A 12500-nucleotide genomic window follows, 5' to 3' on the forward strand; every position below is an offset into this window, starting at 1 on the left:
CTAAACCGGAGTGTGTTTAGTTTGCTTGCTGCATTTGAAGGGATTTGTAAACACTCTCTGGTTTTGGACAAGGAAGCTGTAAAGAGTGGGTCCTGTGCCAGATTGTTAACCAGAGGTGAGTCTGCACCGGACGAGAGCCAGGCCTCCAGATGCAGAGCACAAGGGAGTCCACCTTCTTTCTGAGTTAATATCTAAAAAATGTCTCACCAGTGATATTGAACCAGTTTATCACAGCATGAACAAACCTGAGGTGCATAAATGACAAAAATGATACAGACAGACCGACCGACAAAATCCAAACTGCTTTCATCAAGAAGGTAAAAAAGACATTGTTGAAAATTTGTGAAATAGGACCACTGGGACTCGCCCCTGGCACCATGCATGTGAGTAATATTTACAAGCGAGCAACTGCCCCAGGCTGAAGAACCAAATGAAGAACTACTTGGAGGGTCCATAACAGGAGTTTGATGCCTGAGTTGGGAAAGGGTGGATGGAGGTTATCTGTGTCCACCTTGGTGTCAGCCAGAGCTGGGACGTGAACTTTAATGATATCCAAAAAAATATAGCTGTACTCACCTTTATGCCATGTTGATTCTTGGAACCAAACTCCTTGAAAATGGTCCATCGCTTACTCTAGAGTTACGGTAAACGGGCGGTGGTGACTAAATGAGGACACTCAGGCACGTGGCTGGTGGCCAGTGTTTGTCCCTGTAGATGAGAAGCAGTTGGAGCTAGGAAAATGGATTGTTACAGGTCCAACAGCAGTTCAGAATATTCTGTCTTCTTGGAGAAAGTGTGTGAGGTCCCGAAGACGGGCCAGTAGTCATGACTAGGAAACCTGGAGTGGAGTGACGGGGAGGAAAAAGTTGCCTGATGTGAACCCGAGTAGTGGGATTGTTTGGGATTCCTGTGAAGGTTATGTTTTGGTCAAACATCTTTTACACCAGAGCATCATGGGCCAAAGGTGAATTATCATTCATCAAATCTGAGGCCATATACTTTTGACACTTGGATGAAAATAGGTGTTGAGCTGTTAACTGATCATCATCTGGTCATAGGTTGGATCAGATGGCTGCGAAAAACAGAGGACGACCCAAATGTGTATTCCTGGATAAGGCTAGCAAGGAAATTGTTCTGTCTAATTATGTCAACTCCCATCTGTAAGAGAGATCCAATTACAAGAGAGATTCACTTGATCTGGCGGTGAATGAGGCTGTTAAGTTAAATGGAACCTTCCTTTTGAGCTTGGTTAGCTTTAGAGACTCCTGATTTAGCAGATAGGCACTGGCTGTACATAGTTGCAGGTTGCAGGACTGTCCATGAAAAATGACTTTCAAGGAGCATCCTCAAGAAGGAAATGAAGGGATATTACCAAAACTGTGTTCACCAAGGGCAGTAAAACTCGTCACTTGCCTGGGTATACTGTCATTTAAGTTGAACATTGAGGTGCTTGTAGACCTACCATGAAGGTGGCGGGACAGATGGCTTGAGAAGACTCAGAATACACCTGCCTAGTCCAAAGTGGTCATCGAGGTACTTCAAATAGTCGAGTCAAGTAGATCTTTATTGTTATCACAGCCATAGTGTACAGTGCGCAGTACACAGTGAGATGAAATAAAGATTCTCCTGGATCCAAGGTGCAAGATACATGTATGACATATACAGTGCTGAATAAAGTGCAACAGGAATAGGACGCATGCAGGGAGGTACTTGGAAGGTTTTGCCATGGCACATCACCAAGGCATTTTGCCCCCTTGTGCCTTGACACGGTAAAGCCATCTACTTACTCATTGACCACCTGGGGTCAGGAGGTGGGACAGATGACTTTTGATGGGTCAGAACTCCCTGGCTCAAAGTGGTCAGTGAGGTAGTTGGAAGGCTTTGGCATGGCAAGGCACTAGGGTTTCAAAAGGCCTTGGAACCCGGTCACTGTTATAGCACAGGGACAGTGCTGCTGGACAAGCTAACCAGGGTGGTAGTCCACATCTTAGATTCAATAAAGTATATTCAGGAGATCTGAGGGTTTATACCAATTACTCAGCCTTTCCAGGAATGTCTAATGAGAATACTGGAATGGAAGGTCTAACTGACTGTCAAATATCAAATTCTGCAGGAAAGATACACATATTTCTCCTGACCACAAAACACTTGACATTCCAGTTGCGCAATATGAATTGTAGGAAATGTTTCTGGATTTGAGGCACCAAGTTTGTTCACTATGTGGGCTGAATGATGTTCATTGATAGGATATAAAGGCATAGTTGTGGTCAGAATGGTATCCATCACAAGGACCAGCAAATGGTGAGTGAGATTGACCACAGGTTAGGTACAATAGCAGCAGTAACGTTGCTTATGTGCTGGAATATAGCAGTGAAGAAGGAGTCTTTACACAAAGTTCTAGATGGCCCTTTGCCTACAGGCATAACTTGTAGGTAGTGACAGAGACTGAGATTGTCTATACCCATGACATGTCATGTTAAGGTGATGCCAGCAGAATACAGAAAGACCAACAAATATAGAGAGGCATCAATACCATTTTTCAGACCTGGTTCTGATACTGGTTCTGATACTGAAATGACTAATCCCTTGTTGCCAATGATAGTGATCACTGATTGCCAAGAACAACACATTATTTTCACTCACCTAGCGTTGTCTAGAAACATTTTTCTCACTGAGCTAATGTGAACTCCTTGTGCTGGAGTTTTATGGCCAGATCGTCTAGATCGCTGTCATTTCATATCATCTGTTCATTAACACGACATTTTAGGCTTGTGTCACGTAGTATCACCTGGTGTCAGACATTGGTATTGAAGGACTTCTTATGATTAAACATGTTATCAGACCAAAACCCAAAACCAGGATCAATACTTATGCATCACTAAACAAATGGATAGGTATATAAATAAATAGATGCACAGCATATTACTGACCCTGTTCAGGTGTATGAGGTAATACAGAAAGTGTGTGTGCGTGTGTGTGCTGAAGGGTTGGCTGTGAAAATATTTGTGTTTTATAGGTCTGCAATTGTGTCAAAAGTGTGTACGCAGTCATGGAAGGAAGCCTCGTGTGTGTGTGTTTTGAATGTGTATGTGTGTGAGTGTGTGTGTGTGGGTAGGTTGTTTGAGATGTTTGTGATTAAACCGTAACAGATCGCTGAGATAGAGGTCTCAGGTGCAGTTTTTTCTCTCTGTCTCTGTCTCAGTGCATGACACACCGTCTGCTAGTAATTCCCCACATCAGTCTAAACCAACTCCACTCTGTTCTCACGAAACACCCCACCCTCTCACCCCTCCTCTTCTGCCCCACCCTGACCATGTGCCCCTCTCCTCTTCTCCTGCACCTTCCCTGACCATGTGCCCCTCCCCACTGCTACTGCCATTCTCCTGAATCTTTTGTCCCTCATGATTCTGTGCTCTTATATGGTATCTTGTGTGCAGGGGCTGATTATGAGAAAATGGGCCCCTGGGCACGGACATCCCCCACACCACACAGCCTCCACCCCACACCCCCACACCCCACACAGCTTCCACCCCACCCCCCACCCCACATAGCCTCAACCCCACACCTCCTCACCCCACACAGCCTTCACCCCCCACCCTCCCACCCCACATAGCCTCCACCCCACACAGCCTCCACCCCACTCCCCAACCCACATAGCCTCCACCCCACACAGGCTCACTCCACACAGCCTCTACCCCCCACCCCCCCACCCCCCACCCCACACAGCCTCCACCCCCGTAGGCAGGGCATGACATTAGTCAATTTTTTAAAATAATAAATAAAACACGAAACAAAACAAAGTAGAAGCACGCAAAAAAGTCTTCACCAAGTCAACAGAATACAGTGTATTCGGCCCTGAAATTCCACAGAAAACTAAAGTGATGATGTTTCTTGCTTCATCTTCACAGTTAACATGGAGGTTATTTCTTCAGTTTTTCAGAGAGACTTTTGGCCCTCTGACTCGTTTGGCCCTCTGACTCTTGATAGTTAATATAGTTAATAAGAGCAACTTTAGGTGGAGGCTCTGGCTTTGGGGCCCCCAACTCCTTGGATCCCTGGGCCTGTGCCCGGTAGGCCTGTTCAGTAATACATCCTTTCTTGTGAGTAGAAGGAGTCATTCATTTAACAAAAGAGGTGTAGCTTAACACAAAGGGCATGGCTTAAAACAAATGCTGTGGTTTAACATATTCGGTGTGGTTTACCCCAGGAATAGGCTTTTATTTTAGAATGATATGATTTACATTTAGGGAAGAAGTAACTTTTTTGAGGGTTTGTTTAAGAGAGTGGCTAATGTTTGGGGGAGTGGTTTGTTTAAGTGAGTGGCTTGTTTAAGGGTGTGATTAATGTTTGGGGAGTGGCTTGTTTAAGGGTGTGGATACCTTTGGGGGAGTGGTTTATGTAAGGGAGTGGTTTATTGAAGGGTGTGGTTAATTTGGGGGGAGTGGTTTGTTTAAGGGTGTGGTTAATTTGGGGGGAGTGGTTTGTATAAGGGTGTGTTAGTAGGGCTGAATTACTCGTGTTACCTAGCTGCTCTTTGCTAGCAGGAATTAGTTGGATTTCATGTATTTACTTAGCTCTGTTAATAAAATCTAAAAGGTTTTGGACAAAAATGGCCACATACAGTAGTGCTTGAAAGTTTGTGAACCCTTTAGAAGTTTCTATATATCTGCATAAATATGACCTAAAACGTCATTGAATTTTCAAACAAGTCCTAAACAAACGAGACAAAAATATTATACTTGGTCATTTATTTATTGCAGAAAATGATCCAGTATTACAGATCTGTGAGGGTAAAAGTATATGCCCCTTTGCTGTCAGTATCTGGTGTGAGCCTCTTGTACAGCAATAACTGCAGATAAACGTTTGGGGTAACTGTTGATCAGTCCTGCACATCGGCTTGGAGGAGTTTTATCCCGTTCCTCAGTACAGAACAGCTTCAGCTCTGGTATGTTGGTGGGTTTCCTCACATGAACTGCTCGCTTCAGGTTCTTCCACAACATCTCTACTGGATTAAGGTCAGGACTTTGACTCGGCCGTTCCAAAACATTAACTTTATTCCTCTTTAAGCGTTCTTTGGTAGAACGACTCGTGTGTTTAGGATCGTTGTCTCGCTGCATGACCCACTTTCTCTTCAGATTCAGTTCATGGACAGATGTCCTGATATTCTCCGTTAGAGTTTGCTGGTATCATTCAGAGTACATTGTTCCATCAGTGATGGTGAGTCTTCCTGATCCAGATGCAGCAAAACAGGTCCAAACCCTGACACTACCACCACCATGTTTCACAGATGAGATCAGGTTCTTCTGCTGGAATGCAGTGTTTTCCTTTCTCCAAACATAACGCTTCTCATTTAAACCAAAAAGTTCTATTTTCAAAAATGTTTTCCATTAGACTTCTGGCTCGTCCACGTGATATTTACTAAACTGCAGAAGGGCAGCAATGTTCTTTTTGGAGAGCGGTGTCTTTCTCCTTGCAGCCCTGCCATACACACCGTTGGTGTTCAGTGTTCTCCTGATGGTGGACTCATGAACATTAACATTAGACAATATGAAAGAGGCCTGTAGTTGGTAAGAAGTTACCCTGGGTTCCTCTGTGACCTCGTGGTCTCTTACACGTCTTGCTCTTGGAGTGATCTTTGTTGGTCTCCACTCCTGCGGAGGGGAACAATGGTGTTGAACTTCCTCCATTTCTACACGATCTGTCTGACTGTGGATGGGTGGAGTCCAGACTCTTTAGAGATGGTTTTGTGACCGTTTCCAGCCTGATGAGCTTCAACAACTCTTTTTCTGAAGTCCTCATAAATCTCCTTTGTTCGTTCCATGATACACTTCCACAAACACATGTTGTGAAGATCAGACTCTGATAGACCCCTATTCTTTAAATAAAACAGGACGTCACTCACTCACACCTGATCATCATCCCACTGACTGAAAACTCCTGACTCTAATCTCACCTTCACATTAACTGATAATCCTAGAGGTGCACATACTTTTACCCCTCACAGATATGTAATTTTGGATCATTTCCGTCAATAAATGAATGATCAAGTATAATTTTTTGTCTCATTTGTTTGATTGGGTTCCCTTTATCTACTTTTAGGACTTACGACTAGCAAGAGCTGCATTTTTATGCAGATATATAGATAATTCTAAAAGGTTTGCAAGCTTTCAAGCTCCACTGTAGTTGAGCGGCCACACACAAACACACACACACACACACACACACACACACACACACACACACACACACACACACACAAATGATAACTGGATGCATTCTCCAACAAAAACATTTTATGACTCTGTCAGTGTGTAAAAGAACAGTTTAGCTCTACACAGTGACGGTTACAAGTTCATCCCGGTCAGATCAGTCTGTGTGTGTGTGTGTGTGTGTGTGTGTGTGTGTGTAGTTAGAGGTGACTGAGCGGTGACTGTGCAGTGTGTCGAGGGGGTGGTCTGTGATTTGGCATAGCCGTGAGGCTGAAATTGAAACCAGCCGTGTTTTGAGTCTGGGTTTGGAGTTACTACTGTTCAGCTGTGCTTTACAGGAGTGTGTGAGTTACAGGAGTGTGTGAGAAATGGAAACGTCTCACGCAACCACTGATACACACCCTGGGGACGCACGATAGGCCTGCGTGAGAGCACATGTGTGTGTGTGTGTGTGTGTGTGTGTGTGTGTGTGTGTGTGTGTGAGAGAGAGAAAGAGCAAGAGGGAATCAATGCCAGAAGGTGTGTGACACTAAAGAGCAGTGTGTATGTGTGTGTGTGTGTTCCAGCTGTGATGCTGATGTTTCCTACCTGGTGTTTGTGCTTGAGGTGAAATATGGCACTCACATCAGAACTTCCTGAACCACACTAGCGTTTTTCCCGGCAGTGTTAAAGTCGCAGTCACCGTGTGCTCTCACCGTCAGTTTGTTTAGTCTTGCTGTGTGTTGGGAAATTGGCTCGGGCTGTGTGTGTGTGTGTGTGTGTGTGTGTGTGTTTTATATGGAATTATTTTCCTGACAAAAGTAATTGTATGTAAACAGGGGCGTTTCTAGGATTTGAAAACATCTGGGAATTAGGCCAAAACATCTGGCATCTGCATGGAGGTCTGGAGGAATCCCTGAATATTTTTACCTTTCAGCATGTAAGCGTTTAGAGATCACGAGATTGAGTCTTATATTATTCCACACTGTGATTAGTTCTCTGTAACAGCGGCTCTGACAGTAGTGCAGGTTTATATTAATATTAATGTACTCGTTATGATACGTTATGGTTTCTATAGTAACGGCTCGTTCACAGGGACGTGTACAGCGCACGCTCCACTGATAATAAACCGATTGAAATGTTCCATATGGTGAAGTTTTCTCCAGAGTAAGGAGATGTTTCTGTAAGGTGTGAGGAAGGAGTCTCCAGTGTCAGCGCTGTGTAACAGTCAGAGGGAAATCTGTAACTTTCAGTTTTCCACATCTTCATCACAGAGTTTACACTCCTCTACTGTTTCACTCTCACACACACACTGTGATTATTATCTTATTCACATGAAGAGAGAGAATAAAGAGAGGATAGAGAGAGAGGGAATAGAGAGAGAGGATAGAGAGAGAATAAAGAGATTAAAGAGAGAATAGAGAGAGAGAATAGAGAGAGAGAGAATATAGAGAGAATAGAGAGAATAAAGTGAAAGAGAGAATAGAGAGAGAATAAAAAGAGATAATAGAGACAGAGAATAAAGAGAAAGAGAGAACAGAGAGAGAATATAAAGAGAATAAAGAGAGAGAATAAAGAGAGAGCAAATAAAGAGAGAGAATAGAGAGAGAGAATAAAGAGAGAGAATAAAGAGAGAGAATAAAGAGAGAGAATAGAGAGAGAGAATAAAGAGAGAGAATAAAGAGAGAATAGAGAGAGAGAATAAAGAGAGAATAGAGAGAGAATAGAGAGAGAGAATAAAGAGAAAGGATAGAGAGGGAGAATAAAGAGAGAATAAAGAGAGAGAGAGGGAGAATAAAGAGAGAATAAAGAGAGAGAGAATAAAGAGAAAGGATAGAGAGAGGGAGAATAAAGAGAGAATAAAGAGAGAGAGAGAGAGAATAAAGAGAGAGAAAAGAGAGAGGGAATAGAGAGGGAACGAGTGTATATAGTTGCTATTACATAAGTGACAACAGGAAATAATCTGCTTCACCGATGTTACATAACATTAAATGTAACTATAAACAGATAAAAAGCATGACATGTGGTTCTTTAATAAATAAAAATTGTATTTATAAAAGAACAATTAATTGCTGTGGTGTAAGATAAATAAAGCACTTGGTGAATCAGGAGTCAAGGAGTCATTTATAAATGTAAATGAGTCACTAACAGTGTTGGGTATGTTACTCAGAAAAAGTAACGGATTACAGATGAGTAATTAGTGCTTTAAAACTGTAATCTGATGACGTTACTCATTACTGCATGTAGAAATGAATCAGGTTACTCGTTACCTTACCTTCACTTTACTTTCATCACCATCAAACCTACAGAATACCCTACACAGTGGAACTCGGGTCTTTCAGGGATTTTAGCGTCGGCGTCAGTCTGATTTATAATAGAACCTTCCTCGGGTGTGTCGGTGTGTGTAGAACAAACAGAGCGATAAAATATCAAACTTTTCTCACTAGGCTAGTCTGGGGTCGCTAGCCGAGGGGGGACACGGCTAAGCTATCACTGTATGGGTTTATCTGCTACAGAGTCATGTAGGGTTCATTATCCTTCCTCCTGCTCTGCTCACGTCATGTTCACGTGAACTGGAACTCATATAGACGTTTACACGCCTCGTTCTCCTGCTCAGCATCAGAGGATGATTCTGTTTCAGTCTCAACACCTTTACTGCTTTAAATAAATAAATAAATCGGCGTATATCCATTTCCCCTCACGCTGACTGAGCTAGCGTTTGGTAGAATTGAAACATGTCAGCCAATAAGACGCGAGTATTTCCACGTATTTTCCTGTAAACCTGTGTGATTGGTTTACAAGCGTCTTCTTTTACGTTCAGTTCATTCAATTCAGTTCAGTTCTATCTATACAGCGTGTTTAACAGTGGACATTGTCCAAAAGCAGTTATATTTACAGATTTACAGCTATATTTACAGCTAGATTTTAAATGTATGAATTTATCTCTAATGAGCAGACAGAGGTGACGGTGGTGAGGAAAACTCCCTGAGACGATATGAGGAAGAAACCTCAAGAGGAACCGGACTCAAAAGGGAACCCGTCCTCATCTGGGTGACACCGGATAGTGCGATTATAAATAAATACACCCTTCTATAAATGTGCTAATACTACATGCTGAAATAGTGCAGTCGTGTAAGCAGGAAATTCATCACAGTTTCTACAGGAAGTCTGTTGTGTTGAACTTCTCCACTGATCACTGTTGGAGACTCGAGTGCAGAACTGTTTGTGGTGATTGTAGTGCTAAAGCTATCATAGCAAAACTGTTCATATGAACTGAAGTCCAAAGCATCTTTATGGTGTTTAAGTGGAACCATCCTCAGTAATCTCAGTGAGATTTAGTCTGCACCATGTGGGACATCCTCAGCAGCAGCATGTGACTCCAACTGATGAGAACTCAAACCAGAAGTAGGACATCAGGATGGATCAGGCAGGTCCGGAGATCAGATGGGGTCAGGATCACTGGCCACTCAGGAGTATCATGTGTAGCTCTACAGAAAGAGAGAGAAAGAGAGAGAGAGAGAGAGAGAGAGAGAAAAAGAAAGAGAGAGATTATTAGGTATGGTTATTGTCCTGTAATGGTTAAGGACAATGTAGTTTGCGTGAGTGAAAGCAGGGACTCCGGCAAGACTAGCTATGACAGCGTAACTAAAAGGGAGAACCAGAAGGGAACACAGACATGAGGGCTTCCTGGGACATAATGCGACCACCCACTAAACCATCAGCACACCTGGGTGAAGGTGTGAAAGTGGGTGTCATATCACAGCAAATAAGTGACTATATTTCAAATCCTGCACTGCGGCCTGCAAACATGGCCACCATGGACTGCAATTACCAGAACACTCTAATCAAGCACACCTGCATCCAATCTCACACACAATCATCACACCACAATCACACCACAGTTTAAAAGGACTTTCTAGGCATTCACTCTTTGTGAAGTATTAGTCTTACCACCATACCAAGACATTATTCCCTCTTCCTCATTTTGTTTCATGGTCCTTCATCTTGTTCTCATTTCTCATTCTCGATTCTAGCCTTGGCCAGTTTATGCCTGTTTGCCAATCGCCTGACCCTTTGCCTGTTTCTTGAGCTCGCTATTGTCTCGTGTTTTGGATTTGTCTGCCTGTCTCTCTCTCATTAAACTCTTGGGGGCGACAGCATCCAAACATCCCAGTTCACAAAAACACTCTATACCTGTGAGCCTCTAGATCTGCTCCTTTACCTAAGAAAAAAATTATTCACAAAAATCTTGAGTAAACAAATATATTTTCAGCCTGGACTTAAACACTGAGACTGTGTCTGAGTCCCGAACACTAATGGAAGACTGTTCCATAACTGTGGGGCTCTATAAGAGAAAGCTCTTCCCCCTGCTGTAGCCTTCACTATTCCAGGTACCAACAAATATCCTGCACCTTTTGATGGAAGTAGGCGTTGCGGATCATAAAAGACCAAAAGTTCTCTCAGGTACTGTGGCACGAGAACATTTAGTGCTTTATAAGTTAATAACAGTATTTTATAATCAGTGTGAAATTTTACTGGGAGCCAATGCAGTGTAGATAAAGTTACGAAGTGACAAACCACTCCAAGTGGAGAATTATTTGGAGCTAAAGAAAAAATCTTCATTACAAAACATGATTTATGTTTTAAATGAATTTTACTAATATTGTTTTCTTAATAATAAATTTGTAATGCAATTAACGTAATTTTATTGACATCAGTAACTGTAATCAAATTACATGAATTTAAAATGTAATGCATTACATTACTGTGTTATCAGAAGTCATTAGATTACAGTGATGCGTTACACGCAACTCTGCTCACTAAACGCTGACCAATGAGAGACAGAGAACTGAAAAGTAGGTGGAGACTAAAACAACAGATCCAGAAAATACAGCTATAGTAAAGTAAATATGCATGAATATTGATCTGTCTAGCTCTCTCTCTCATTCTCTCTCTCTCTCTGTCTGCACAATGTGTAGTTGTTATTGTGTTTGCGTGTGTGTGTGTGTGTGTGTGTGTGTGGTTGTGGTTATTTATAAAGCAGACCTGTGTTTACCCACCGCGTCCCCTGAGATCACCAATTATCATGGAATTTAGAAAGCAACAGCCGAACCCACACACACATACACACACACACACACACAGCTGGTAAAAATAGCTTGTCTGAGTCTGGCACACTGACATCAGGCATGAACAGCAACACACACACACACACACACACACACACACACACACACACACTATCTAGCAGTTCCTCTAGGGTTATGAGATTTTGCAATCTCAAAAAAAATAACACAAAATCAAACAAACTCTGTGATATTTGGGGGAGCTGCAATGTTTAAAAATTGCTGCAGATTTTCTGCAGATTCAGGCAAAGACGTGTCATGTGACGTCATCACATTTATATTTACATTTATTCATTTAGCAGACGATTTTATCCAAAGCGACTTACAAAAGTCGAAAATACAAGCAAAGCAATATATAAAGCAGAGAACAATACAAGTAGTGTTACTGTACAAGATCCATTAATTTAGTTCCAATTGAGTTTTTTATGAGTTGGTTATTTGTTAACGGACAAGGTGGGTCTTTAGTTGTTTTCTGAAGATAGTGAGAGATTCTGCGGTCTGGATTGAGGTTGGAAGTTCATTCCACCACTGAGGAACAGTTAGTTTGAATGTTCTTGAAAGGGACCTTGAGCCATGCTGAGTAGGTACTACTAAGATCCGGTCATTGATTGATCGCAGATTGCTAGAGCCTTCAGGAGAGTGTTGAGGTAGGAAGGTGCTGTTCCAGACAAGGTCTTGTAGGTGAGCATCAAGGCCTTGAATTTGATGCAGGCAGCTACAGGAAGCCTGTGGAGGGAGATGAAGAGGGGTGTGGTATGGGTTCTCTTGTGCTGGTTGAAGACGAGGCGCGCTGCAGCATTCTGAATCATCTGAAGGGGTTTGATGGAGCTGCTGGGAGGCTCGAAAGTAGTGAGTTGCAGTAGTCCAGTTTAGAGATAACAAGAGCCTGGACTAGTATCTGTGTGGCCTGTTCGGTGAGGTAGGGTCTGATTTTCTTGATGTTGTACAGGATGAACCTACAGGACCGTGCAGTTGTTGAGATGTGCTCTGTTAAGGTCAAGCTGTCATCGACAATCCTGGTTGCCGTCCTGGTTGGCTTGAGTGTGGTTGAGCCGAGCTGTACAGTGAGGTTGTGGTTGATTGAGGGACAGGCTGGGATGATGAGAAGCTCAGATTTTGCCGAGTTGAGCTTAAGGTGGTGTTCCCTCATCCAGACCGAGATGTCCGACAGGCAAGCAGAGATACG

At 42.7% G+C, this 12500-nt stretch overlaps 1 pseudogene; it reads right to left on the reverse strand.

Annotated features, from left to right (window-relative positions):
* Positions 1 to 11562: 11562 nt before the first annotated feature.
* LOC128631209 (uncharacterized) overlaps positions 11563 to 12500 on the reverse strand; it is a 3208-nt pseudogene continuing 2270 nt past the window's right edge.

Source organism: Ictalurus punctatus, unplaced genomic scaffold (genome assembly GCF_001660625.3).
Source record: "Ictalurus punctatus breed USDA103 unplaced genomic scaffold, Coco_2.0 tig00006747, whole genome shotgun sequence".
NCBI classification, from domain to species: domain Eukaryota; kingdom Metazoa; phylum Chordata; class Actinopteri; order Siluriformes; family Ictaluridae; genus Ictalurus; species Ictalurus punctatus.